Genomic DNA, 10,093 nt, shown 5'->3' with positions numbered 1-10,093 from the left:
ACTGGTTGTGACAGCACAGAAGAGAAATACATTTAGTCACACAGACTCCCTATCAATACGCTAGATTGACATCTGGATTCAAAAAGCAAACATCTCTGCTATAGCAAAGACATCAGTACTGCTGGTTCCAGCCTTGTTAAGTAGCATCAAACCCACAAACTGCAGCCCTGTTGTCCCAGGCTATGAGCCAAGCGGAGTGAACCGAGCCGTCTCCCCTCCCCGGGGTGGTCAGACTGCACGGCAGCAGTGGGCAGGCTTCCTCCAGCTGGGTTGTGGGTCCATGTTCCCAATCTGAAGCAATTCTGCCTTGTGGCTTTTAGGGCACACGAGATGCTGAAGAGCTAGAGACGAGCATCAGGGCAGTGGGGCGTGTGGGGATTTAATGCTCATTTTAGGACTATGAGCAAGCTCTCTGAAGACTTCTCCTCTTGCACTATGTTTATTTAAAGTGAGGAGGGGCTGCTAGTTATGGGACAGTCTGATTCAGTGTCCCTTGCATGAGTCAGTTCTGCCTCTTCCCACATTCCAGAGTCGCTCCTGCTTTGATGTCTTCATGCCTTATTTCATAGTCAGACTAATTCAGTGCTGTAGACAAAGAGCAGCTGCCAACCAGCCAGTGCCTTTTGAATGACATCCTGCCAAAGTGAAGTTAAATCCAATTCAACACGCGTATCAAAATGTAATCAGGCCTCAGCCATGAGCCAGCTGTTGTGCAGCAAAGCTGGTGTTTGTAGGAAGTTTGACCCACCGAGAGGAGCACCAGCCTAACCCAGCTGTGCTCAAACAGGACTAGCTCCCTTATTTGGTGCACACTGCAGAAGGGAAGATCAAATGAAAGGCAGCAGCTGCAATCTGCACACACTTGCTTTTCTGATGAGAACTCAAGTGGGAGATAAATGACCAAAAATCTGGTGTAATTTCTTAGCTAAGGGTTGAAAAAGCTGGAGTTGGATAAAGATGATTGCAGCTGGGGCTCTGGGCAGAAAGGGGATGCTCATTTTAGCCTTCTCTGAATTTTGACATGGGAGAAACTTGAAGCTACAAGACACGTCCTCATATATATATATTTTAAATGGGTCCTCTTAACAGGTTATTTTGATTTCTGGTAGAGTTCTGCACAGACCAAGGTATAACACGACCTTTCCTTTGCTGGACGTGGTGTTGCTACCTTCATACAAGGTACTGCTCTCACTGGCAGCCACTGTCTGTACCCAAGCGTGAGGTTAACTCAATACATATTTATAATGCTGGAGAAGGGAGGGATGCCCCTCCTGTGTCTGTCAGTGATCTTTGGATGCCTTGATACTTAAAAGTACAAAATTGTCAGCGATGTTTGGCAAGTGCTATCAAAGAGACATTAGCTTAGCACTGAGATAATTTGAATTACGCCTGACAACGAGCTCTATTAGAGTATGAAGCAGAAACGGCTCTAATTGCTTAAGACCAAGTAGTCTGTAACTAGGCTGCACAGAAACATCATTGAAGACAGTTGATCTTCCTATCAGCTGGCAATTACCAATTTCTAAGACACCAGAAACTCTCCTAGCCTTCGTTTCCAGCAGACACTTGCTCCTCTGAGCTCAACCAACCACATTCCTACTTGGTTTGCTTTTCTAATGACCGTTTGCTCAGGGCTTGTTCAATGAGCTGAGCTTAATTCAAAGCAGCACTTCCATCTGATGAAAAAAAAACAACAGTACGGAACGAGTGACCATTGCTGTTAAAGCTAAAAAGCAAATGGCATTACCATTTCAGATGCAGTTCTCCATGTGTTAACAGGCATCAAATTAGCAGCAGGAGAGGATGGAAAAGCCTCAAAACTTTCTCTAAGCCAACAACCCGATGGGAAGATGGTGGCACAAAGGTGCCCAAGGACTTTGAATTAGGATTCCTCCTTCCAGCCCTGGGGGTGAAACCACTGAAATCAAACAGCTGCAGTACAGAAAGATTGAACATGGCTGTATTTTGTGCCAGGTAATGCGTGTGTTTGTGCTGCCCTGTGTCTGTTAGAGGAGATACGAAGCAATCTGGGCTGATGTGGCTGTTCCTCATCAGCCCTGATGCCAGCTCAAAATAAGCACAGTGCTGCTGATAAGTGAAGATGAATAAAATGCTTCAAATCATCTTCAGCTCCTCAAGACATCACTTGTAAAGCCCTCACACCCCCAGAGCTGTTCCCCCCTGCTGCCATCAGTTTCCAGACTGCCTCTGCCCTGGTACAAATATATTTAGCTGGAAAGCAGCTCTTCTTTACAGACATTTCTCTCGCCTCCTGCCCTCAATTCGTGAAGGTTTAGCTCAGGTCAAGAACATCTGACATTTCCCCACTTCATTTCTGCCCAGCTGTCAGCAGCATTGTCTCAGCAGTGCCTTCTGGGCAGTGTCTGCCATCACCTGGCTCCATCCCGCTCCTTGCTTAAGGACTCCTACAGGCACAGAGCCCACCAGTGTTACAATATTTCTCAGGTGAACAGGAAAAAGAGGCTTTCAAAGTACTTTTTCTTGTTTTTTTTAAGGAGGTCAGACCACTTCAAGGTGTTGATGCTGAGCAAATGCTGTCAGCGCCAGGAAGTGGATGAGGGGATCCCTGCCTTTCTGCCCTCCTTGCCACCAACGCTTGGCCACAAAAACCCTGAATTCCTCCCTGCCATGCCCAGCGGTTATGGGCTAGCAATGCCCTCATAGATAAAGTCACAGCAAAGGAGAAATACGGAGGGTTCTTTTGGAGAAATGGTCAAACTGTTGCTGCAACCACCAGCTGCCAAGGACAGGCCTCCATGGAGCAGCAGACATGGCTCATCCTTTGCCTTGACAGCAACCAAATTAAACAGGACTTCACTCAACCCTCCAGTCTGAGCTCCTGTTGATGAAGTCAGGTCTATTTAAGCAGGATTAGCATTCCCAAAGCCTGTTAAGCTTAAAGAAAGCAGTGGTACCTCTCAGTGTACTGGGGGAGTCCCATGCTGGAGAGCTGCTATTTAATGAGCTGTTCAAATGAACAACTTCCTTTGTCCCTCTGTGTATGCATACCATTTTTAAAATCACATATTTACAGCACATTGTTTGCAGCTGTTCAAGGAAACAAATGATTTGCTTTTAACATAATCACTATCAGAAGTAAATTATTCAGCACTTGCTGCTCGGAAGTTAGAAAGGGAGCCTGGATTTCTTTATAGTTTCTTCCTCTTTTTTATAATAGATATACAAGCTGCAGGGCACACTTTTATGCTCCTGTAGCCAAGATTTTGTAGAATTGACTAATAATCTATTTTGCATATTTATAAACACTTTATCATTTATTAATGGGACGTTTCAGGAGTAAATTCATAATCCTGCCTTATTATCTCAGCCTTTCACAGAAAAATGGTTGCTCGTGTCAAAGAGCTCTAAATGAGAGCTGGCGTAACAAAGAAATGAGTGAGGATATCTCATTAGCAAGAAAGCAAACAGGCAGGAGCCTTTTGTGAGAGCAAATACCCACACGCACACAAGACAGCTCACAACACCACGTTAGATGTCAAATACAGAACACAGCACTTCAGATATATCAATTCCCCCTCCTGCCAGCAATAAAGCCTACAATAGCATAGCACAGGCCCATAGCCATACAAAAACATGCTCTAACACACCCAGTGCTCACTCTCCAAATTGCCATTGCCACACCCAGGCTCACAACCTCTGGGCATTTTATGTTTCAGATACCATTAGCAGCAGACACAAACCAAAGACTAAGTACAGATCTCTTGCCCAGCCTCACATCCCACGCTGCTGCTACAGGAAATCCCAGACAACTCAACCACTGCCCACATCAAAGTTCAGTTTTCAGACATTTCATCCCCTAAATAAATAGGAAAAAAACCCTCCAGCCTTCTCTTACCAATCTCTGAGAGACTCCTGGAGATCCACGAGCAAGCACCTAACAAACACACCACCACACCCCCTACGCCACCTGTACTGAGTCCTCTGCTTGTGCCCTTTATAACTTTCGGGCCCTGAGCAGCATCCCATCAACGACCCAATGCCCTCCAGCTGCCCTCCTTGGTCAGCAGCCTCTCCCATCCTATTCCTCACCATTCAGACCCAGGTGGAGGAATAAGGCTGCAAATCAAAAACAGAGCTTGCAGAGGTGTAGGTGTGGGCTGTAAGGTTCTGAGTTCTGCGCACTGATTGAATTTCAGCTTTTTCACTTCAAGGCTGATACTGGGTTCTCAGCATCGCGGAGAGCCGCTGTGCAATTTGCCCCAGACCGGAGGCACCAAGGGGCTGCTGCTGTTAGGGGGCAAATTCCCACAGGGGGTGATACTTTCAGCACACATTTTATTTTTCTGAAAGGAGCTCCAAACATTTGAAGTTTTCTTTGAGTTTCGCTGGAAGCAGTGCTGCAGTGTTCTGCCTGCTGACGAGGAGCAGGTGGGGAAGAGCAGGAGCAGATAGGAGGTGAATCAGGCTGCAGCCTGGTGGTGTACCCAAGCGTAACAGCACGTCGTTGATGCCATTTAATTGTTCCCTGCAACTCGGATAATGGGGAAGACATTAGTAATAATAGCAGCTTCGTTATGTTCCTTTTTGATGTACCATCTAAAAAGCTGAAGTCTGAACGAGGACATTAGGAACACGGAGTCTGAGGCTTCCTTTGGCATTTTGTTTTTTCCGCAGAACCTGAAAATACTTCAATGAAGCCTATTAAACTTTAATGTAAATGTGTGCAAACGTAGAAAACTTGCATGCAGAATACAAATAACAAGGTATCAGCCATGGGGGCCTTTGCAGCACTGAGTTTTTCACTCCACTTCTTTGACCGCTCCCCAAAAATGCATAGTGTGTGTAGTCAGAGAGCCCTTATGTGCAGCTGCTCCTATTCAGCACAGAGCAAAGCAGATCTTACTGGAAGCCCCGTTGGGATGGAGATAGGAAAGCGCAGATGACAAATTTATTCAACCAGGAGTTGGACTCCATGATCCTTATGGGTCCCTTCCAGCTTGAGTTTTTCTATGATTTCTGCAGCCTTTGCCAGCATGAAGGTCATCAGGGACCCTGCCCCTTGCCATGGGCAGTGCTTTACATCATCTCACCCTATGGACCCACCCAGCTTTTTGGCATGTTCTGCTGGCCAGCTCTCATCAGTCGGAGTGGGACTGCAGAGCACCCACAGGAGTTCCAGCCTGCATTAGGCTTCAGTGTGCTGAGCACTTCTGAAGGGTTCCTGCCCTAAATCCAGCTGAGGTGCTGCTGAAAGATAGGGGGAGGTGGATTTAGCATGCAGCCAGTGCCTGGCTGATGAGCTCTTGTCACATTCTCACGAGGTGGACACTATTTTGCTTCTTTTCTTTTGCCCTCCCTGCAGTAACACGAGGATTGCATCACCACCGATATATATGTGCACATTACTACACCCACAGCCACAGTGCGGGCTGCAGCCACTGCTGCTATGAGTTTTCCCAGCACTGCCGGGAGCACTCATTGCAAGGAAAGAACTCAAAGCAACAGCAACAGCCCGGAGCCACAGGAGGTGAGAAAATCCTCTGCACATCAGCTGAGATTTCACAGCAATGAGATACAGTCTATGCAATGTCTTGCATTCATATATGGGACCCCAAAATGGTGCTCAGTGCAGCCGTGCTGTGTCCTTAATGCCTGTCCTCATTTGGCTTGTTGAATCGACCTGTGTTGTTTTAAACATCCTCCCTACCTTGCAGGCTTGTGAGGGCTTTTCCTTTTACCTTATGGACAAAATCCAGCTGCTATTATTCATATTTCTTACAGCTAAAGATACTCCGAGTATTGAAGTGACGTGATGGATGCAGCGAAGATGAAGTCTGAAGGGATCAGTGGAATTGGCACTTTGGTTAAAAAGGATGGATAAGGCATATGAAGCACCCTGCATATTCCTTTATTCACAAAAAGAACCTGCCAGGGCTTGGGTTTATTTTTGCTGACCCTGTTCTACATACTAGAAAGATAGCAGGAATGATAAAATTCCTTTTGTTACCTTCCTGTAAGGCAAAAATAGACAAAGCTGTGTCCATAGATACCTTTACACTGAGACGTGACTCTGCCTAGATCAGACTGAAGATCAGTGGCCTACATTTCCCAGGCTTAAAACTGCACAACTGGATATTAGGGTATTATTCAGGTTGGGTATTAGGAACAATTTCTTCTCAGAGAGAGCAGTGATGCAGTGGCACAGCTGCACAGAGACGTGGTGCAGTCACTGACCCTGGAGGTGTGCAAGAACCATGGGGATGTGGCACTGAGGAACACAGTCAGTGGGCATGGTGGGGGTGGATCAGCAGTCAGACTGGCTGGTTTAATGGGCTTTTCCAACCTTAATGGTTCTATGATTGGTGAGATCCAGATATTTGACATTGGATTTCAGGCTGTATGCAGGTTATGAGCCAGGACACCAGCAGTCCGGTGCCAGCTTTGTGCAATTAGCAGCCCTCTCTGATTAGAAACACAAAGCACAACCTTCCTTCTGTGCAACCTGCTCCTTCCCAGCATTTAGCACTGCCGAAGCTTTAACAAGGGATCAAGTGCAAGAAACTCTCCTCACTTGCCTTGACATTAACTAAAGAAGTTATTAGTACCATAAACATTCTACCTTGTTGTTTCAAGCCTCGCTGCAGAGCATTCTGTAGAACTTGAGTGCAAATAGAGACCCCGTGGCTTTTGTCAAAATACCGAATGCGGAGTTCTCTGTTTGCTTGCTTCCTGACATGAATGATAGCAATCATCCCCCACTGCTCCTAATCCTCTTTGCAAAGGGCTGGGCCCAGTCCCCTCTGCAGTCATCTGTGTCCATTCCTCATGGGGACCACCTGGAGGGACTTCAGCTCCATTTGGCCACGCTGGGAGAAGGCAATGGGAGATCTCATGAATAGGGAGATGTCACAGGCAGGATGCAATCCCCAGAGCAGGGTTACCTCAGCACATCATACATTTGTAGCACAATCCCTGCCCACTTGCTGTGTTTTTCCCACCCATACGAGCAGAGCCTGCAGGGATCAGCCTGCCCCGCTGCCCGAAACAACAGTTCAGTTTGTGACCTATCCGCACCCGATATGCAAGTGTTAAGTCTCAGCTCATTTCACATCTCTCTTTAAAACCACCTCTGAAGTGATGGGTCCCCTCGGACTAATACTGAAGGAATGATTGCAGCATTCCTGGGACAGCCTGCACGATGGGCACCGATTCATCACGCCTCAGTTACAGAGCAAACCCAACCTCACAGAGAATGGTGAGACCCCAAACGCTTCCTGCTGTAGCTGTGAGGTTTTAGTTAAAGTTTTCCAGCCATTTCTCTCCAAGAGCTGTAACGAGGTGTGCTGCTGTTGTTCTCCTCCTTTGGAAAGCGGAGAACCGCAGCAGAGATGTAAAATTATCCTCAAGTTCACACCAGTTTCAAGGCTTGCCCAGGAGAACCAGGAATATTTTCCCATTAAATCTACTTCTGATGAAATGTTCAGTTCCCATAGCAAAGCCATCTGCTACATGGAGGGGCACGAAGGCACGGTACATCCAAACTGCAATTCCAGGGGAGCATTTCAGCAACACAGCAAACGTTGGCCGGGCTGAAAGCTTTTCATCTTTCTAAATCCCACTGCGTGTGTGTCTGTGCAGTTTCTCCTCCGTGAACACTGTGGCTTTCATCTCCATCCCCAAGGAAAGCAAAGACTGAGACATCGCCGTTCTCTGAAGGGCAGAGATGTTCTTTCCCTGTCTGGTGAGTGGGATGGGATTGGAACTGTGGAGGCGTGGAACAGCACTGCTTGTCCTGCTCACAGCTCCTCTCCATCCTGCAGTGAACCATGGAGCGACAGGGCGCTGGGGGACGTGGTGAGTGGGCAGGGTGGTGATAGGTTGATGGTTGGACTGCTAGGGCTGATGGTTGGTACTCAGTCTTGAAAAAGAGTAAATATGTGTCCCACCTCCAAGTTTTGATCAGCGTTATGACGTCTCTCAAGGTTTCCCAAAGGAAGAGCTTCTCCTCACAAATCTCCTTGCTGGTAGGGGTCCCTTGGTACTGCCTTTCCCCATTCCTCCCTCCTGCTTTATTACAGCGAGCCCACGGCGAGGCTTCATTCCTTTTTTATGAAACGCCTTGCAGTCCATTTACCAGCACACTGTAAAATCGACACGTTAATAATTAAAGCTACAGCTGTCAAAATAAATGGTCGAGGTCCATTTTGGCAATGCTATGAAATATTATCCCACCACGCTGAGGAGGGGCTGTTTTTCTGTTGCCATCGCGTGCTTGCAGCCAGGAGGCAGGCAGTGCCCTGCCATCAGCAGCAGTGGGATTAGTTCAAATTAGAGCAGCCGCGGTGACAAATGGAATGGCGACTGCAGGCTGACCCAGCACGGCTCATTTTGTCCCCGTTTCTGAAAGAAGAGGCACAAAATGTGCCTGGATGGGAAGGGCTCTGCGGGTGTTTCGTGCTGACCTGCGAGCCTTCTGCTCGCCATCAGCTCCACTCTCTCTTCCCAGCAATAAATCAGCAAAACCACGCTCCCCAAACCTCCCAACCCTCTGCTTTCTCTGTCATTCAGGCTCCATGAGGATTTTCCCCTCTGTTCCTGAACGTGAAGGTCCTGACCCAGAGCTGCAGATGATAGTAAGTTCTGGCTGGGAGTGGGGTGGCAGCTGTGGGTGAGCACTGAGCGCTGTAGGGATGGGGAGAGCTGCTATGGAAGCTCACACCGTATTTTTTCCCTGGTCATATGACATGTTGGGGTTTTGAAGCCACAGCTCTTTAACTCAAGATTATTTGAGATGCTCCGCTTTCATGCATACAACAAAGGCTGCGAGCTTCTGGCCCTCGTGGTTACAGGCAAAAGGCTTGGGAAAAATAAAAAGACCCTGAGAAGTAGTGAAAAATAACAAAATTAAAAATAGATGGCATACAGGAGGATTCCCACAGGTATTACTCTGAGAGAACTTTGTGATTTGGGGGGAAGGCTGAGCTGCAGTGCTACCAGCTTGTAGCCTGCTCTTCCTTCCCAGCAAAGAGATGCATCCCCACCAGCCCCATCCTCATGGTCTGAGCTGCCCCTGTGGGGCCCCGGGTTATCCTCAGAGCCCAGCACAGGGCATGTGGCAGGAACATGCCACAGCTGGGAGAGGCAGCAGGTCCATCTGCCAGCACTAATTACTGTGACAAGATGCTGAGGTCCTGCTTAGCAGTCTGATGGTGGTGACATTTCCCACATCACCCACCCTGTGTTCGCCATTGCTGCTAAACCTTATTGCAGTGAGAGTTTTAGTCCTGTTTTGTCTCTGGATCTGCCACTAAGTTGTTCCCTGGTCTTCCCAGAGCCACTTACACCAATCCATTTTGACTCAGCAAGGCCCCAAAAGCAGTGTTTGAGTGGTTGGCCACATTGTTAAGCACCAAGCTGTGTTTTCAGGTGCCCAGCTTTGCTGTGGAAATTACGGCAAAACCTCTTCACCTCTTTCCTTTGTCTGTGGTGTGAGGATAACAGCAGTGGGGCACTGTCATAAATCACACTGAGCCCTTCATATGAAGGTTCCTTGGAGAACCTCGGGGCATCTGGAAGTGCAAGTCTCAGATCAGTTTGCAATTGGCCTTAGATGATACTTCAGATGGTTTTCTTCCCACACCTACTGCTTTCCCTTGGGTACAGGCGCATTTGCAAAGCATTTTCCAGCTCCTCCCCAGCAGCACAGGGTGCCCAGTGGTGGATCCCCATGGTCTCACGGCTCTCTATGCCCTTGCAGGAGTGACATTGCTGGGCCATGCCTCATCCTTGGCTGGGAGCATCCCACATGAGTGCTGTGCTCTGAATTCTCCACCTTCCAGGATGTGTCCGAGCCCTTTGGGTGGCTTTGAGATGCCACCTCCTCCGGGTCTTGTTAAAGCGCTTCATCAGTGCCCATCTTCCCCTGCGGGGCTGACCTTTTGCTCATTGCTGCTGTTGCTACCTGACTGGGATCACCTCCGAAGAAAGGTTGCCATGGCGATTCCATATTCAGCTCAGCCAAAAAATCTGGCTTCTGTATCTTATTAAATGCTCCTTTTCAAAGACTGTACATGTGGGGAGCCACGGCCAGGGGCTGCCTGTGCACATCACT

Source organism: Phasianus colchicus, chromosome 12 (genome assembly GCF_987193195.1).
Source record: "Phasianus colchicus chromosome 12, bPhaCol1.hap1.1, whole genome shotgun sequence".
Classification (NCBI taxonomy): domain Eukaryota; kingdom Metazoa; phylum Chordata; class Aves; order Galliformes; family Phasianidae; genus Phasianus; species Phasianus colchicus.
Note: the sequence above shows the minus strand (reverse complement) of the source record.